The sequence below is a fragment of the Pimephales promelas genome, chromosome 13, assembly GCF_988280905.1.
Source record: "Pimephales promelas chromosome 13, fPimPro1.hap1.1, whole genome shotgun sequence".
Taxonomy (NCBI): Eukaryota; Metazoa; Chordata; class Actinopteri; order Cypriniformes; family Leuciscidae; genus Pimephales; species Pimephales promelas.
In genome coordinates, this window is record NC_142781.1 from 7148872 (window position 1) to 7163253 (window position 14382).

The following is a 14382-nucleotide window of genomic DNA, read 5'->3' on the forward strand; positions in this document are numbered from 1 at the left end:
AAAAAATGTTTAGTCTGCCAACAAAAATAGCAGCTTTTTGCCATTTTAAGGACAGTGGGCAGTCTATCGTTTCAGTCGCTTTTGAACAAGCGTACGCTAAAAGAGGTCGGACTGTCTTCCAAGTTAAGTTTCCGTAGTGTAGTGGTTATCACGTTCGCTTTACACGCGAAAGGTCCTCAGTTCGAAACTGGGCGGAAACAAGTAAAGGGGTTTTTAATATACGTGCTGAAATTCGCAACAAAGTTTTTGGACTATTGAAATTAGGTGAGGGCAATTGTACCAAAGAGCTGTAGGCAGACTGCCATTCCGAATGAGCTCTTATCTGTTGTTTGTGGAATTTAAACAGCTTGTCACAATGCTTGCAGGAAAGATTATGGGATGGAGCCATTTTCGAAAAAGCACATATCTTACATAAGGAGGTTTCTGTAGTGTAGTGGTGATCACGTTCGCCTAACACGCGAAAGGGCCTCGGTTCGAAACCGAGCAGAAACAGCAATTGGCTTTTGGCAGAAAATTTAAACTGTTTGCCACAACAGGAGGGCTCAGCTCACTTTTCCTTGGTACACTTTTTAACAAGCCTGCACCAGAAGATTTCTGTCTGCACCTGAAGGGCTTGTTTCCGTAGTGTAGTGGTTATCACGTTCGCCTCACACGCGAAAGGTCCCCAGTTCGAAACTGGGCGGAAACTGTGGATGGTCTTTGCTAACATTTTTTCAGTGGTTTTCTGTTGAGCGGGTCAGAACACTTGCAGGGCGATTTGTGGTGTAAATTCTTTAGAAAAGGACTAAAACAAAACAAATGACCATTGAAGTTTCCTGTAGAGTAATAAAAAATGTTTAGTCTGCCAACAAAAATAGCAGCTTTTTGCCATTTTAAGGACAGTGGGCAGTCTATCGTTTCAGTCGCTTTTGAACAAGCGTACGCTAAAAGAGGTCGGACTGTCTTCCAAGATAAGTTTCCGTAGTGTAGTGGTTATCACGTTCGCTTTACACGCGAAAGGACCTCAGTTCGAAACTGGGCGGAAACAAGTAAAGGGGTTTTTAATATACGTGCTGAAATTCGCAACAAATTTTTTGGACTATTGAAATTAGGTGAGGGCAATTGTACCAAAGAGCTGTAGGCAGACTGCCATTCCGAATGAGCTCTTATCTGTTGTTTGTGGAATTTAAACAGCTTGTCACAATGCTTGCAGGAAAGATTATGGGATGGAGCCATTTTCGAAAAAGCACATATCTTACATAAGGAGGTTTCTGTAGTGTAGTGGTGATCACGTTCGCCTAACACGCGAAAGGGCCTCGGTTCGAAACCGAGCAGAAACAGCAATTGGCTTTTGGCAGAAAATTTAAACTGTTTGCCACAACAGGAGGGCTCAGCTCACTTTTCCTTTGTACACTTTTTAACAAGCCTGCACCAGAAGATTTCTGTCTGCACATAAAGGGCTTGTTTCCGTAGTGTAGTGGTTATCACGTTCGCCTCACACGCGAAAGGTCCCCAGTTCGAAACTGGGCGGAAACTGTGGATGGTCTTTGCTAACATTTTTCAGTGGTTTTCTGTTGAGCAGGTCAGAACACTTGCAGGGCGATTTGCGGTGTAAATTCTTTAGAAAAGGACTAAAACAAAACAAATGACTATTGAAGTTTCCTGTAGAGTAATAAAAAATGTTTAGTCTGCCAACAAAAATAGCAGCTTTTTGCCATTTTAAGGACAGTGGGCAGTCTATCGTTTCAGTCGCTTTTGAACAAGCGTACGCTAAAAGAGGTCGGACTGTCTTCCAAGATAAGTTTCCGTAGTGTAGTGGTTATCACGTTCGCTTTACACGCGAAAGGTCCTCAGTTCGAAACTGGGCGGAAACAAGTAAAGGGGTTTTTAATATACGTGCTGAAATTCGCAACAAAGTTTTTGGACTATTGAAATTAGGTGAGGGCAATTGTACCAAAGAGCTGTAGGCAGACTGCCATTCCGAATGAGCTCTTATCTGTTGTTTGTGGAATTTAAACAGCTTGTCACAATGCTTGCAGGAAAGATTATGGGATGGAGCCATTTTCGAAAAAGCACATGTCTTACATAAGGAGGTTTCTGTAGTGTAGTGGTGATCACGTTCGCCTAACACGCGAAAGGGCCTCGGTTCGAAACCGAGCAGACACAGCAATTGGCTTTTGGCAGAAAATTTAAACTGTTTGCCACAACAGGAGGGCTCAGCTCACTTTTCCTTGGTACACTTTTTAACAAGCCTGCACCAGAAGATTTATGTCTGCACCTGAAGGGCTTGTTTCCGTAGTGTAGTGGTTATCACGTTCGCCTCACACGTGAAAGGTCCCCAGTTCGAAACTGGGCGGAAACTGTGGATGGTCTTTGCTAACATTTTTTCAGTGGTTTTCTGTTGAGCGGGTCAGAACACTTGCAGGGCGATTTGTGGTGTAAATTCTTTAGAAAAGGACTAAAACAAAACAAATGACCATTGAAGTTTCCTGTAGAGTAATAAAAAATGTTTAGTCTGCCAACAAAAATAGCAGCTTTTTGCCATTTTAAGGACAGTGGGCAGTCTATCGTTTCAGTCGCTTTTGAACAAGCGTACGCTAAAAGAGGTCGGACTGTCTTCCAAGTTAAGTTTCCGTAGTGTAGTGGTTATCACGTTCGCTTTACACGCGAAAGGTCCTCAGTTCGAAACTGGGCGGAAACAAGTAAAGGGGTTTTTAATATACGTGCTGAAATTCGCAACAAAGTTTTTGGACTATTGAAATTAGGTGAGGGCAATTGTACCAAAGAGCTGTAGGCAGACTGCCATTCCGAATGAGCTCTTATCTGTTGTTTGTGGAATTTAAACAGCTTGTCACAATGCTTGCAGGAAAGATTATGGGATGGAGCCATTTTCGAAAAAGCACATATCTTACATAAGGAGGTTTCTGTAGTGTAGTGGTGATCACGTTCGCCTAACACGCGAAAGGGCCTCGGTTCGAAACCGAGCAGAAACAGCAATTGGCTTTTGGCAGAAAATTTAAACTGTTTGCCACAACAGGAGGGCTCAGCTCACTTTTCCTTGGTACACTTTTTAACAAGCCTGCACCAGAAGATTTCTGTCTGCACCTGAAGGGCTTGTTTCCGTAGTGTAGTGGTTATCACGTTCGCCTCACACGCGAAAGGTCCCCAGTTCGAAACTGGGCGGAAACTGTGGATGGTCTTTGCTAACATTTTTTCAGTGGTTTTCTGTTGAGCGGGTCAGAACACTTGCAGGGCGATTTGTGGTGTAAATTCTTTAGAAAAGGACTAAAACAAAACAAATGACCATTGAAGTTTCCTGTAGAGTAATAAAAAATGTTTAGTCTGCCAACAAAAATAGCAGCTTTTTGCCATTTTAAGGACAGTGGGCAGTCTATCGTTTCAGTCGCTTTTGAACAAGCGTACGCTAAAAGAGGTCGGACTGTCTTCCAAGTTAAGTTTCCGTAGTGTAGTGGTTATCACGTTCGCTTTACACGCGAAAGGTCCTCAGTTCGAAACTGGGCGGAAACAAGTAAAGGGGTTTTTAATATACGTGCTGAAATTCGCAACAAAGTTTTTGGACTATTGAAATTAGGTGAGGGCAATTGTACCAAAGAGCTGTAGGCAGACTGCCATTCCGAATGAGCTCTTATCTGTTGTTTGTGGAATTTAAACAGCTTGTCACAATGCTTGCAGGAAAGATTATGGGATGGAGCCATTTTCGAAAAAGCACATATCTTACATAAGGAGGTTTCTGTAGTGTAGTGGTGATCACGTTCGCCTAACACGCGAAAGGGCCTCGGTTCGAAACCGAGCAGAAACAGCAATTGGCTTTTGGCAGAAAATTTAAACTGTTTGCCACAACAGGAGGGCTCAGCTCACTTTTCCTTTGTACACTTTTTAACAAGCCTGCACCAGAAGATTTCTGTCTGCACATAAAGGGCTTGTTTCCGTAGTGTAGTGGTTATCACGTTCGCCTCACACGCGAAAGGTCCCCAGTTCGAAACTGGGCGGAAACTGTGGATGGTCTTTGCTAACATTTTTCAGTGGTTTTCTGTTGAGCAGGTCAGAACACTTGCAGGGCGATTTGCGGTGTAAATTCTTTAGAAAAGGACTAAAACAAAACAAATGACCATTGAAGTTTCCTGTAGAGTAATAAAAAATGTTTAGTCTGCCAACAAAAATAGCAGCTTTTTGCCATTTTAAGGACAGTGGGCAGTCTATCGTTTCAGTCGCTTTTGAACAAGCGTACGCTAAAAGAGGTCGGAATGTCTTCCAAGATAAGTTTCCGTAGTGTAGTGGTTATCACGTTCGCCTCACACGCGAAAGGTCCCCAGTTCGAAACTGGGCGGAAACTGTGGATGGTCTTTGCTAACATTTTTCAGTGGTTTTCTGTTGAGCAGGTCAGAACACTTGCAGGGCGATTTGCGGTGTAAATTCTTTAGAAAAGGACTAAAACAAAACAAATGACCATTGAAGTTTCCTGTAGAGTAATAAAAAATGTTAAGTCTGCCAACAAAAATAGCAGCTTTTTGCCATTTTAAGGACAGTGGGCAGTCTATCGTTTCAGTCGCTTTTGAACAAGCGTACGCTAAAAGAGGTCGGACTGTCTTCCAAGTTAAATTTCCGTAGTGTAGTGGTTATCACGTTCGCTTTACACGTGAAAGGTCCTCAGTTCGAAACTGGGCGGAAACAATTAAAGGGGTTTTTAATATACGTGCTGAAATTCGCAACAAAGTTTTTGGACTATTGAAATTAGGTGAGGGCAATTGTACCAAAGATCTGTAGGCAGACTGCCATTCCGAATGAGCTCTTATCTGTTGTTTGTGGAATTTAAACAGCTTGTCACAATGCTTGCAGGAAAGATTATGGGATGGAGCCATTTTCAAAAAAGCACATGTCTTACATAAGGAGGTTTCTGTAGTGTAGTGGTGATCACGTTCGCCTAACACGCGAAAGGGCCTCGGTTCGAAACCGAGCAGAAACAGCAATTGGCTTTTGGCAGAAAATTTAAACTGTTTGCCACAACAGGAGGGCTCAGCTCACTTTTCCTTGGTACACTTTTTAACAAGCCTGCACCAGAAGATTTCTGTCTGCACCTGAAGGGCTTGTTTCCGTAGTGTAGTGGTTATCACGTTCGCCTCACACGTGAAAGGTCCCCAGTTCGAAACTGGGCGGAAACTGTGGATGGTCTTTGCTAACATTTTTTCAGTGGTTTTCTGTTGAGCGGGTCAGAACACTTGCAGGGCGATTTGTGGTGTAAATTCTTTAGAAAAGGACTAAAACAAAACAAATGACCATTGAAGTTTCCTGTAGAGTAATAAAAAATGTTTAGTCTGCCAACAAAAATAGCAGCTTTTTGCCATTTTAAGGACAGTGGGCAGTCTATCGTTTCAGTCGCTTTTGAACAAGCGTACGCTAAAAGAGGTCGGACTGTCTTCCAAGATAAGTTTCCGTAGTGTAGTGGTTATCACGTTCGCTTTACACGCGAAAGGTCCTCAGTTCGAAACTGGGCGGAAACAAGTAAAGGGGTTTTTAATATACGTGCTGAAATTCGCAACAAATTTTTTGGACTATTGAAATTAGGTGAGGGCAATTGTACCAAAGAGCTGTAGGCAGACTGCCATTCCGAATGAGCTCTTATCTGTTGTTTGTGGAATTTAAACAGCTTGTCACAATGCTTGCAGGAAAGATTATGGGATGGAGCCATTTTCGAAAAAGCACATATCTTACATAAGGAGGTTTCTGTAGTGTAGTGGTGATCACGTTCGCCTAACACGCGAAAGGGCCTCGGTTCGAAACCGAGCAGAAACAGCAATTGGCTTTTGGCAGAAAATTTAAACTGTTTGCCACAACAGGAGGGCTCAGCTCACTTTTCCTTTGTACACTTTTTAACAAGCCTGCACCAGAAGATTTATGTCTGCACCTAAAGGGCTTGTTTCCGTAGTGTAGTGGTTATCACGTTCGCCTCACACGTGAAAGGTCCCCAGTTCGAAACTGGGCGGAAACTGTGGATGGTCTTTGCTAACATTTTTTCAGTGGTTTTCTGTTGAGCGGGTCAGAACACTTGCAGGGCGATTTGTGGTGTAAATTCTTTAGAAAAGGACTAAAACAAAACAAATGACCATTGAAGTTTCCTGTAGAGTAATAAAAAATGTTTAGTCTGCCAACAAAAATAGCAGCTTTTTGCCATTTTAAGGACAGTGGGCAGTCTATCGTTTCAGTCGCTTTTGAACAAGCGTACGCTAAAAGAGGTCGGACTGTCTTCCAAGATAAGTTTCCGTAGTGTAGTGGTTATCACGTTCGCTTTACACGCGAAAGGTCCTCAGTTCGAAACTGGGCGGAAACAAGTAAAGGGGTTTTTAATATACGTGCTGAAATTCGCAACAAATTTTTTGGACTATTGAAATTAGGTGAGGGCAATTGTACCAAAGAGCTGTAGGCAGACTGCCATTCCGAATGAGCTCTTATCTGTTGTTTGTGGAATTTAAACAGCTTGTCACAATGCTTGCAGGAAAGATTATGGGATGGAGCCATTTTCGAAAAAGCACATATCTTACATAAGGAGGTTTCTGTAGTGTAGTGGTGATCACGTTCGCCTAACACGCGAAAGGGCCTCGGTTCGAAACCGAGCAGAAACAGCAATTGGCTTTTGGCAGAAAATTTAAACTGTTTGCCACAACAGGAGGGCTCAGCTCACTTTTCCTTTGTACACTTTTTAACAAGCCTGCACCAGAAGATTTCTGTCTGCACATAAAGGGCTTGTTTCCGTAGTGTAGTGGTTATCACGTTCGCCTCACACGCGAAAGGTCCCCAGTTCGAAACTGGGCGGAAACTGTGGATGGTCTTTGCTAACATTTTTCAGTGGTTTTCTGTTGAGCAGGTCAGAACACTTGCAGGGCGATTTGCGGTGTAAATTCTTTAGAAAAGGACTAAAACAAAACAAATGACTATTGAAGTTTCCTGTAGAGTAATAAAAAATGTTTAGTCTGCCAACAAAAATAGCAGCTTTTTGCCATTTTAAGGACAGTGGGCAGTCTATCGTTTCAGTCGCTTTTGAACAAGCGTACGCTAAAAGAGGTCGGACTGTCTTCCAAGATAAGTTTCCGTAGTGTAGTGGTTATCACGTTCGCTTTACACGCGAAAGGTCCTCAGTTCGAAACTGGGCGGAAACAAGTAAAGGGGTTTTTAATATACGTGCTGAAATTCGCAACAAAGTTTTTGGACTATTGAAATTAGGTGAGGGCAATTGTACCAAAGAGCTGTAGGCAGACTGCCATTCCGAATGAGCTCTTATCTGTTGTTTGTGGAATTTAAACAGCTTGTCACAATGCTTGCAGGAAAGATTATGGGATGGAGCCATTTTCGAAAAAGCACATGTCTTACATAAGGAGGTTTCTGTAGTGTAGTGGTGATCACGTTCGCCTAACACGCGAAAGGGCCTCGGTTCGAAACCGAGCAGACACAGCAATTGGCTTTTGGCAGAAAATTTAAACTGTTTGCCACAACAGGAGGGCTCAGCTCACTTTTCCTTGGTACACTTTTTAACAAGCCTGCACCAGAAGATTTATGTCTGCACCTAAAGGGCTTGTTTCCGTAGTGTAGTGGTTATCACGTTCGCCTCACACGTGAAAGGTCCCCAGTTCGAAACTGGGCGGAAACTGTGGATGGTCTTTGCTAACATTTTTTCAGTGGTTTTCTGTTGAGCGGGTCAGAACACTTGCAGGGCGATTTGTGGTGTAAATTCTTTAGAAAAGGACTAAAACAAAACAAATGACCATTGAAGTTTCCTGTAGAGTAATAAAAAATGTTTAGTCTGCCAACAAAAATAGCAGCTTTTTGCCATTTTAAGGACAGTGGGCAGTCTATCGTTTCAGTCGCTTTTGAACAAGCGTACGCTAAAAGAGGTCGGACTGTCTTCCAAGTTAAGTTTCCGTAGTGTAGTGGTTATCACGTTCGCTTTACACGCGAAAGGTCCTCAGTTCGAAACTGGGCGGAAACAAGTAAAGGGGTTTTTAATATACGTGCTGAAATTCGCAACAAAGTTTTTGGACTATTGAAATTAGGTGAGGGCAATTGTACCAAAGAGCTGTAGGCAGACTGCCATTCCGAATGAGCTCTTATCTGTTGTTTGTGGAATTTAAACAGCTTGTCACAATGCTTGCAGGAAAGATTATGGGATGGAGCCATTTTCGAAAAAGCACATATCTTACATAAGGAGGTTTCTGTAGTGTAGTGGTGATCACGTTCGCCTAACACGCGAAAGGGCCTCGGTTCGAAACCGAGCAGAAACAGCAATTGGCTTTTGGCAGAAAATTTAAACTGTTTGCCACAACAGGAGGGCTCAGCTCACTTTTCCTTGGTACACTTTTTAACAAGCCTGCACCAGAAGATTTCTGTCTGCACCTGAAGTGCTTGTTTCCGTAGTGTAGTGGTTATCACGTTCGCCTCACACGCGAAAGGTCCCCAGTTCGAAACTGGGCGGAAACTGTGGATGGTCTTTGCTAACATTTTTTCAGTGGTTTTCTGTTGAGCGGGTCAGAACACTTGCAGGGCGATTTGTGGTGTAAATTCTTTAGAAAAGGACTAAAACAAAACAAATGACCATTGAAGTTTCCTGTAGAGTAATAAAAAATGTTTAGTCTGCCAACAAAAATAGCAGCTTTTTGCCATTTTAAGGACAGTGGGCAGTCTATCGTTTCAGTCGCTTTTGAACAAGCGTACGCTAAAAGAGGTCGGACTGTCTTCCAAGTTAAGTTTCCGTAGTGTAGTGGTTATCACGTTCGCTTTACACGCGAAAGGTCCTCAGTTCGAAACTGGGCGGAAACAAGTAAAGGGGTTTTTAATATACGTGCTGAAATTCGCAACAAAGTTTTTGGACTATTGAAATTAGGTGAGGGCAATTGTACCAAAGAGCTGTAGGCAGACTGCCATTCCGAATGAGCTCTTATCTGTTGTTTGTGGAATTTAAACAGCTTGTCACAATGCTTGCAGGAAAGATTATGGGATGGAGCCATTTTCGAAAAAGCACATATCTTACATAAGGAGGTTTCTGTAGTGTAGTGGTGATCACGTTCGCCTAACACGCGAAAGGGCCTCGGTTCGAAACCGAGCAGAAACAGCAATTGGCTTTTGGCAGAAAATTTAAACTGTTTGCCACAACAGGAGGGCTCAGCTCACTTTTCCTTTGTACACTTTTTAACAAGCCTGCACCAGAAGATTTCTGTCTGCACATAAAGGGCTTGTTTCCGTAGTGTAGTGGTTATCACGTTCGCCTCACACGCGAAAGGTCCCCAGTTCGAAACTGGGCGGAAACTGTGGATGGTCTTTGCTAACATTTTTCAGTGGTTTTCTGTTGAGCAGGTCAGAACACTTGCAGGGCGATTTGCGGTGTAAATTCTTTAGAAAAGGACTAAAACAAAACAAATGACTATTGAAGTTTCCTGTAGAGTAATAAAAAATGTTTAGTCTGCCAACAAAAATAGCAGCTTTTTGCCATTTTAAGGACAGTGGGCAGTCTATCGTTTCAGTCGCTTTTGAACAAGCGTACGCTAAAAGAGGTCGGACTGTCTTCCAAGATAAGTTTCCGTAGTGTAGTGGTTATCACGTTCGCTTTACACGCGAAAGGTCCTCAGTTCGAAACTGGGCGGAAACAAGTAAAGGGGTTTTTAATATACGTGCTGAAATTCGCAACAAAGTTTTTGGACTATTGAAATTAGGTGAGGGCAATTGTACCAAAGAGCTGTAGGCAGACTGCCATTCCGAATGAGCTCTTATCTGTTGTTTGTGGAATTTAAACAGCTTGTCACAATGCTTGCAGGAAAGATTATGGGATGGAGCCATTTTCGAAAAAGCACATGTCTTACATAAGGAGGTTTCTGTAGTGTAGTGGTGATCACGTTCGCCTAACACGCGAAAGGGCCTCGGTTCGAAACCGAGCAGACACAGCAATTGGCTTTTGGCAGAAAATTTAAACTGTTTGCCACAACAGGAGGGCTCAGCTCACTTTTCCTTGGTACACTTTTTAACAAGCCTGCACCAGAAGATTTATGTCTGCACCTAAAGGGCTTGTTTCCGTAGTGTAGTGGTTATCACGTTCGCCTCACACGTGAAAGGTCCCCAGTTCGAAACTGGGCGGAAACTGTGGATGGTCTTTGCTAACATTTTTTCAGTGGTTTTCTGTTGAGCAGGTCAGAACACTTGCAGGGCGATTTGTGGTGTAAATTCTTTAGAAAAGGACTCAAACAAAACAAATGACCATTGAAGTTTCCTGTAGAGTAATAAAAAATGTTTAGTCTGCCAACAAAAATAGCAGCTTTTTGCCATTTTAAGGACAGTGGGCAGTCTATCGTTTCAGTCGCTTTTGAACAAGCGTACGCTAAAAGAGGTCGGACTGTCTTCCAAGTTAAGTTTCCGTAGTGTAGTGGTTATCACGTTCGCTTTACACGCGAAAGGTCCTCAGTTCGAAACTGGGCGGAAACAAGTAAAGGGGTTTTTAATATACGTGCTGAAATTCGCAACAAAGTTTTTGGACTATTGAAATTAGGTGAGGGCAATTGTACCAAAGAGCTGTAGGCAGACTGCCATTCCGAATGAGCTCTTATCTGTTGTTTGTGGAATTTAAACAGCTTGTCACAATGCTTGCAGGAAAGATTATGGGATGGAGCCATTTTCGAAAAAGCACATATCTTACATAAGGAGGTTTCTGTAGTGTAGTGGTGATCACGTTCGCCTAACACGCGAAAGGGCCTCGGTTCGAAACCGAGCAGAAACAGCAATTGGCTTTTGGCAGAAAATTTAAACTGTTTGCCACAACAGGAGGGCTCAGCTCACTTTTCCTTGGTACACTTTTTAACAAGCCTGCACCAGAAGATTTCTGTCTGCACCTGAAGGGCTTGTTTCCGTAGTGTAGTGGTTATCACGTTCGCCTCACACGCGAAAGGTCCCCAGTTCGAAACTGGGCGGAAACTGTGGATGGTCTTTGCTAACATTTTTTCAGTGGTTTTCTGTTGAGCGGGTCAGAACACTTGCAGGGCGATTTGTGGTGTAAATTCTTTAGAAAAGGACTAAAACAAAACAAATGACCATTGAAGTTTCCTGTAGAGTAATAAAAAATGTTTAGTCTGCCAACAAAAATAGCAGCTTTTTGCCATTTTAAGGACAGTGGGCAGTCTATCGTTTCAGTCGCTTTTGAACAAGCGTACGCTAAAAGAGGTCGGACTGTCTTCCAAGTTAAGTTTCCGTAGTGTAGTGGTTATCACGTTCGCTTTACACGCGAAAGGTCCTCAGTTCGAAACTGGGCGGAAACAAGTAAAGGGGTTTTTAATATACGTGCTGAAATTCGCAACAAAGTTTTTGGACTATTGAAATTAGGTGAGGGCAATTGTACCAAAGAGCTGTAGGCAGACTGCCATTCCGAATGAGCTCTTATCTGTTGTTTGTGGAATTTAAACAGCTTGTCACAATGCTTGCAGGAAAGATTATGGGATGGAGCCATTTTCGAAAAAGCACATATCTTACATAAGGAGGTTTCTGTAGTGTAGTGGTGATCACGTTCGCCTAACACGCGAAAGGGCCTCGGTTCGAAACCGAGCAGAAACAGCAATTGGCTTTTGGCAGAAAATTTAAACTGTTTGCCACAACAGGAGGGCTCAGCTCACTTTTCCTTGGTACACTTTTTAACAAGCCTGCACCAGAAGATTTCTGTCTGCACCTGAAGGGCTTGTTTACGTAGTGTAGTGGTTATCACGTTCGCCTCACACGCGAAAGGTCCCCAGTTCGAAACTGGGCGGAAACTGTGGATGGTCTTTGCTAACATTTTTTCAGTGGTTTTCTGTTGAGCGGGTCAGAACACTTGCAGGGCGATTTGTGGTGTAAATTCTTTAGAAAAGGACTAAAACAAAACAAATGACCATTGAAGTTTCCTGTAGAGTAATAAAAAATGTTTAGTCTGCCAACAAAAATAGCAGCTTTTTGCCATTTTAAGGACAGTGGGCAGTCTATCGTTTCAGTCGCTTTTGAACAAGCGTACGCTAAAAGAGGTCGGACTGTCTTCCAAGATAAGTTTCCGTAGTGTAGTGGTTATCACGTTCGCTTTACACGCGAAAGGTCCTCAGTTCGAAACTGGGCGGAAACAAGTAAAGGGGTTTTTAATATACGTGCTGAAATTCGCAACAAATTTTTTGGACTATTGAAATTAGGTGAGGGCAATTGTACCAAAGAGCTGTAGGCAGACTGCCATTCCGAATGAGCTCTTATCTGTTGTTTGTGGAATTTAAACAGCTTGTCACAATGCTTGCAGGAAAGATTATGGGATGGAGCCATTTTCGAAAAAGCACATATCTTACATAAGGAGGTTTCTGTAGTGTAGTGGTGATCACGTTCGCCTAACACGCGAAAGGGCCTCGGTTCGAAACCGAGCAGAAACAGCAATTGGCTTTTGGCAGAAAATTTAAACTGTTTGCCACAACAGGAGGGCTCAGCTCACTTTTCCTTTTTACACTTTTTAACAAGCCTGCACCAGAAGATTTCTGTCTGCACATAAAGGGCTTGTTTCCGTAGTGTAGTGGTTATCACGTTCGCCTCACACGCGAAAGGTCCCCAGTTCGAAACTGGGCGGAAACTGTGGATGGTCTTTGCTAACATTTTTCAGTGGTTTTCTGTTGAGCAGGTCAGAACACTTGCAGGGCGATTTGCGGTGTAAATTCTTTAGAAAAGGACTAAAACAAAACAAATGACTATTGAAGTTTCCTGTAGAGTAATAAAAAATGTTTAGTCTGCCAACAAAAATAGCAGCTTTTTGCCATTTTAAGGACAGTGGGCAGTCTATCGTTTCAGTCGCTTTTGAACAAGCGTACGCTAAAAGAGGTCGGACTGTCTTCCAAGATAAGTTTCCGTAGTGTAGTGGTTATCACGTTCGCTTTACACGCGAAAGGTCCTCAGTTCGAAACTGGGCGGAAACAAGTAAAGGGGTTTTTAATATACGTGCTGAAATTCGCAACAAAGTTTTTGGACTATTGAAATTAGGTGAGGGCAATTGTACCAAAGAGCTGTAGGCAGACTGCCATTCCGAATGAGCTCTTATCTGTTGTTTGTGGAATTTAAACAGCTTGTCACAATGCTTGCAGGAAAGATTATGGGATGGAGCCATTTTCGAAAAAGCACATGTCTTACATAAGGAGGTTTCTGTAGTGTAGTGGTGATCACGTTCGCCTAACACGCGAAAGGGCCTCGGTTCGAAACCGAGCAGACACAGCAATTGGCTTTTGGCAGAAAATTTAAACTGTTTGCCACAACAGGAGGGCTCAGCTCACTTTTCCTTGGTACACTTTTTAACAAGCCTGCACCAGAAGATTTATGTCTGCACCTGAAGGGCTTGTTTCCGTAGTGTAGTGGTTATCACGTTCGCCTCACACGTGAAAGGTCCCCAGTTCGAAACTGGGCGGAAACTGTGGATGGTCTTTGCTAACATTTTTTCAGTGGTTTTCTGTTGAGCGGGTCAGAACACTTGCAGGGCGATTTGTGGTGTAAATTCTTTAGAAAAGGACTAAAACAAAACAAATGACCATTGAAGTTTCCTGTAGAGTAATAAAAAATGTTTAGTCTGCCAACAAAAATAGCAGCTTTTTGCCATTTTAAGGACAGTGGGCAGTCTATCGTTTCAGTCGCTTTTGAACAAGCGTACGCTAAAAGAGGTCGGACTGTCTTCCAAGTTAAGTTTCCGTAGTGTAGTGGTTATCACGTTCGCTTTACACGCGAAAGGTCCTCAGTTCGAAACTGGGCGGAAACAAGTAAAGGGGTTTTTAATATACGTGCTGAAATTCGCAACAAAGTTTTTGGACTATTGAAATTAGGTGAGGGCAATTGTACCAAAGAGCTGTAGGCAGACTGCCATTCCGAATGAGCTCTTATCTGTTGTTTGTGGAATTTAAACAGCTTGTCACAATGCTTGCAGGAAAGATTATGGGATGGAGCCATTTTCGAAAAAGCACATATCTTACATAAGGAGGTTTCTGTAGTGTAGTGGTGATCACGTTCGCCTAACACGCGAAAGGGCCTCGGTTCGAAACCGAGCAGAAACAGCAATTGGCTTTTGGCAGAAAATTTAAACTGTTTGCCACAACAGGAGGGCTCAGCTCACTTTTCCTTGGTACACTTTTTAACAAGCCTGCACCAGAAGATTTCTGTCTGCACCTGAAGGGCTTGTTTCCGTAGTGTAGTGGTTATCACGTTCGCCTCACACGCGAAAGGTCCCCAGTTCGAAACTGGGCGGAAACTGTGGATGGTCTTTGCTAACATTTTTTCAGTGGTTTTCTGTTGAGCGGGTCAGAACACTTGCAGGGCGATTTGTGGTGTAAATTCTTTAGAAAAGGACTAAAACAAAACAAATGACCATTGAAGTTTCCT

The 14382-nt window shown here is 42.9% G+C and overlaps 40 non-coding genes across 40 annotated transcripts; all 40 read left to right on the forward strand.

Annotated features, from left to right (window-relative positions):
* Positions 1-127: 127 nt before the first annotated feature.
* trnav-uac (transfer RNA valine (anticodon UAC)) lies at positions 128-200 on the forward strand. Its single transcript has one exon. It is a non-coding gene; the product is annotated as a tRNA-Val (tRNA).
* Positions 201-419: 219 nt separating this feature from the next.
* trnav-aac (transfer RNA valine (anticodon AAC)) lies at positions 420-492 on the forward strand. The gene has a single exon. It is a non-coding gene; the product is annotated as a tRNA-Val (tRNA).
* A 123-nt stretch (positions 493-615) lies between these two features.
* Positions 616-688, forward strand: trnav-cac (transfer RNA valine (anticodon CAC)). The gene has a single exon. It is a non-coding gene; the product is annotated as a tRNA-Val (tRNA).
* A 266-nt stretch (positions 689-954) lies between these two features.
* Positions 955-1027, forward strand: trnav-uac (transfer RNA valine (anticodon UAC)). The gene has a single exon. It is a non-coding gene; the product is annotated as a tRNA-Val (tRNA).
* Positions 1028-1246: 219 nt separating this feature from the next.
* Positions 1247-1319, forward strand: trnav-aac (transfer RNA valine (anticodon AAC)). The gene has a single exon. It is a non-coding gene; the product is annotated as a tRNA-Val (tRNA).
* Positions 1320-1442: 123 nt separating this feature from the next.
* On the forward strand, positions 1443-1515 carry trnav-cac (transfer RNA valine (anticodon CAC)). Its single transcript has one exon. It is a non-coding gene; the product is annotated as a tRNA-Val (tRNA).
* A 265-nt stretch (positions 1516-1780) lies between these two features.
* trnav-uac (transfer RNA valine (anticodon UAC)) lies at positions 1781-1853 on the forward strand. Its single transcript has one exon. It is a non-coding gene; the product is annotated as a tRNA-Val (tRNA).
* A 754-nt stretch (positions 1854-2607) lies between these two features.
* Positions 2608-2680, forward strand: trnav-uac (transfer RNA valine (anticodon UAC)). Its single transcript has one exon. It is a non-coding gene; the product is annotated as a tRNA-Val (tRNA).
* Positions 2681-2899: 219 nt separating this feature from the next.
* On the forward strand, positions 2900-2972 carry trnav-aac (transfer RNA valine (anticodon AAC)). Its single transcript has one exon. It is a non-coding gene; the product is annotated as a tRNA-Val (tRNA).
* Positions 2973-3095: 123 nt separating this feature from the next.
* trnav-cac (transfer RNA valine (anticodon CAC)) lies at positions 3096-3168 on the forward strand. Its single transcript has one exon. It is a non-coding gene; the product is annotated as a tRNA-Val (tRNA).
* Positions 3169-3434: 266 nt separating this feature from the next.
* Positions 3435-3507, forward strand: trnav-uac (transfer RNA valine (anticodon UAC)). The gene has a single exon. It is a non-coding gene; the product is annotated as a tRNA-Val (tRNA).
* Positions 3508-3726: 219 nt separating this feature from the next.
* On the forward strand, positions 3727-3799 carry trnav-aac (transfer RNA valine (anticodon AAC)). Its single transcript has one exon. It is a non-coding gene; the product is annotated as a tRNA-Val (tRNA).
* A 123-nt stretch (positions 3800-3922) lies between these two features.
* On the forward strand, positions 3923-3995 carry trnav-cac (transfer RNA valine (anticodon CAC)). The gene has a single exon. It is a non-coding gene; the product is annotated as a tRNA-Val (tRNA).
* A 265-nt stretch (positions 3996-4260) lies between these two features.
* On the forward strand, positions 4261-4333 carry trnav-cac (transfer RNA valine (anticodon CAC)). Its single transcript has one exon. It is a non-coding gene; the product is annotated as a tRNA-Val (tRNA).
* Positions 4334-4890: 557 nt separating this feature from the next.
* On the forward strand, positions 4891-4963 carry trnav-aac (transfer RNA valine (anticodon AAC)). The gene has a single exon. It is a non-coding gene; the product is annotated as a tRNA-Val (tRNA).
* Positions 4964-5425: 462 nt separating this feature from the next.
* Positions 5426-5498, forward strand: trnav-uac (transfer RNA valine (anticodon UAC)). The gene has a single exon. It is a non-coding gene; the product is annotated as a tRNA-Val (tRNA).
* A 219-nt stretch (positions 5499-5717) lies between these two features.
* trnav-aac (transfer RNA valine (anticodon AAC)) lies at positions 5718-5790 on the forward strand. The gene has a single exon. It is a non-coding gene; the product is annotated as a tRNA-Val (tRNA).
* Positions 5791-6252: 462 nt separating this feature from the next.
* Positions 6253-6325, forward strand: trnav-uac (transfer RNA valine (anticodon UAC)). The gene has a single exon. It is a non-coding gene; the product is annotated as a tRNA-Val (tRNA).
* Positions 6326-6544: 219 nt separating this feature from the next.
* On the forward strand, positions 6545-6617 carry trnav-aac (transfer RNA valine (anticodon AAC)). The gene has a single exon. It is a non-coding gene; the product is annotated as a tRNA-Val (tRNA).
* A 123-nt stretch (positions 6618-6740) lies between these two features.
* trnav-cac (transfer RNA valine (anticodon CAC)) lies at positions 6741-6813 on the forward strand. The gene has a single exon. It is a non-coding gene; the product is annotated as a tRNA-Val (tRNA).
* A 265-nt stretch (positions 6814-7078) lies between these two features.
* On the forward strand, positions 7079-7151 carry trnav-uac (transfer RNA valine (anticodon UAC)). The gene has a single exon. It is a non-coding gene; the product is annotated as a tRNA-Val (tRNA).
* A 754-nt stretch (positions 7152-7905) lies between these two features.
* On the forward strand, positions 7906-7978 carry trnav-uac (transfer RNA valine (anticodon UAC)). Its single transcript has one exon. It is a non-coding gene; the product is annotated as a tRNA-Val (tRNA).
* A 219-nt stretch (positions 7979-8197) lies between these two features.
* On the forward strand, positions 8198-8270 carry trnav-aac (transfer RNA valine (anticodon AAC)). Its single transcript has one exon. It is a non-coding gene; the product is annotated as a tRNA-Val (tRNA).
* Positions 8271-8393: 123 nt separating this feature from the next.
* On the forward strand, positions 8394-8466 carry trnav-cac (transfer RNA valine (anticodon CAC)). Its single transcript has one exon. It is a non-coding gene; the product is annotated as a tRNA-Val (tRNA).
* Positions 8467-8732: 266 nt separating this feature from the next.
* Positions 8733-8805, forward strand: trnav-uac (transfer RNA valine (anticodon UAC)). Its single transcript has one exon. It is a non-coding gene; the product is annotated as a tRNA-Val (tRNA).
* Positions 8806-9024: 219 nt separating this feature from the next.
* Positions 9025-9097, forward strand: trnav-aac (transfer RNA valine (anticodon AAC)). The gene has a single exon. It is a non-coding gene; the product is annotated as a tRNA-Val (tRNA).
* A 123-nt stretch (positions 9098-9220) lies between these two features.
* On the forward strand, positions 9221-9293 carry trnav-cac (transfer RNA valine (anticodon CAC)). The gene has a single exon. It is a non-coding gene; the product is annotated as a tRNA-Val (tRNA).
* Positions 9294-9558: 265 nt separating this feature from the next.
* On the forward strand, positions 9559-9631 carry trnav-uac (transfer RNA valine (anticodon UAC)). The gene has a single exon. It is a non-coding gene; the product is annotated as a tRNA-Val (tRNA).
* Positions 9632-10385: 754 nt separating this feature from the next.
* Positions 10386-10458, forward strand: trnav-uac (transfer RNA valine (anticodon UAC)). The gene has a single exon. It is a non-coding gene; the product is annotated as a tRNA-Val (tRNA).
* A 219-nt stretch (positions 10459-10677) lies between these two features.
* Positions 10678-10750, forward strand: trnav-aac (transfer RNA valine (anticodon AAC)). Its single transcript has one exon. It is a non-coding gene; the product is annotated as a tRNA-Val (tRNA).
* A 123-nt stretch (positions 10751-10873) lies between these two features.
* trnav-cac (transfer RNA valine (anticodon CAC)) lies at positions 10874-10946 on the forward strand. The gene has a single exon. It is a non-coding gene; the product is annotated as a tRNA-Val (tRNA).
* Positions 10947-11212: 266 nt separating this feature from the next.
* On the forward strand, positions 11213-11285 carry trnav-uac (transfer RNA valine (anticodon UAC)). Its single transcript has one exon. It is a non-coding gene; the product is annotated as a tRNA-Val (tRNA).
* Positions 11286-11504: 219 nt separating this feature from the next.
* Positions 11505-11577, forward strand: trnav-aac (transfer RNA valine (anticodon AAC)). The gene has a single exon. It is a non-coding gene; the product is annotated as a tRNA-Val (tRNA).
* A 462-nt stretch (positions 11578-12039) lies between these two features.
* trnav-uac (transfer RNA valine (anticodon UAC)) lies at positions 12040-12112 on the forward strand. The gene has a single exon. It is a non-coding gene; the product is annotated as a tRNA-Val (tRNA).
* Positions 12113-12331: 219 nt separating this feature from the next.
* trnav-aac (transfer RNA valine (anticodon AAC)) lies at positions 12332-12404 on the forward strand. Its single transcript has one exon. It is a non-coding gene; the product is annotated as a tRNA-Val (tRNA).
* A 123-nt stretch (positions 12405-12527) lies between these two features.
* On the forward strand, positions 12528-12600 carry trnav-cac (transfer RNA valine (anticodon CAC)). The gene has a single exon. It is a non-coding gene; the product is annotated as a tRNA-Val (tRNA).
* A 265-nt stretch (positions 12601-12865) lies between these two features.
* trnav-uac (transfer RNA valine (anticodon UAC)) lies at positions 12866-12938 on the forward strand. The gene has a single exon. It is a non-coding gene; the product is annotated as a tRNA-Val (tRNA).
* A 754-nt stretch (positions 12939-13692) lies between these two features.
* Positions 13693-13765, forward strand: trnav-uac (transfer RNA valine (anticodon UAC)). Its single transcript has one exon. It is a non-coding gene; the product is annotated as a tRNA-Val (tRNA).
* Positions 13766-13984: 219 nt separating this feature from the next.
* Positions 13985-14057, forward strand: trnav-aac (transfer RNA valine (anticodon AAC)). The gene has a single exon. It is a non-coding gene; the product is annotated as a tRNA-Val (tRNA).
* Positions 14058-14180: 123 nt separating this feature from the next.
* Positions 14181-14253, forward strand: trnav-cac (transfer RNA valine (anticodon CAC)). Its single transcript has one exon. It is a non-coding gene; the product is annotated as a tRNA-Val (tRNA).
* Positions 14254-14382: the final 129 nt, after the last annotated feature.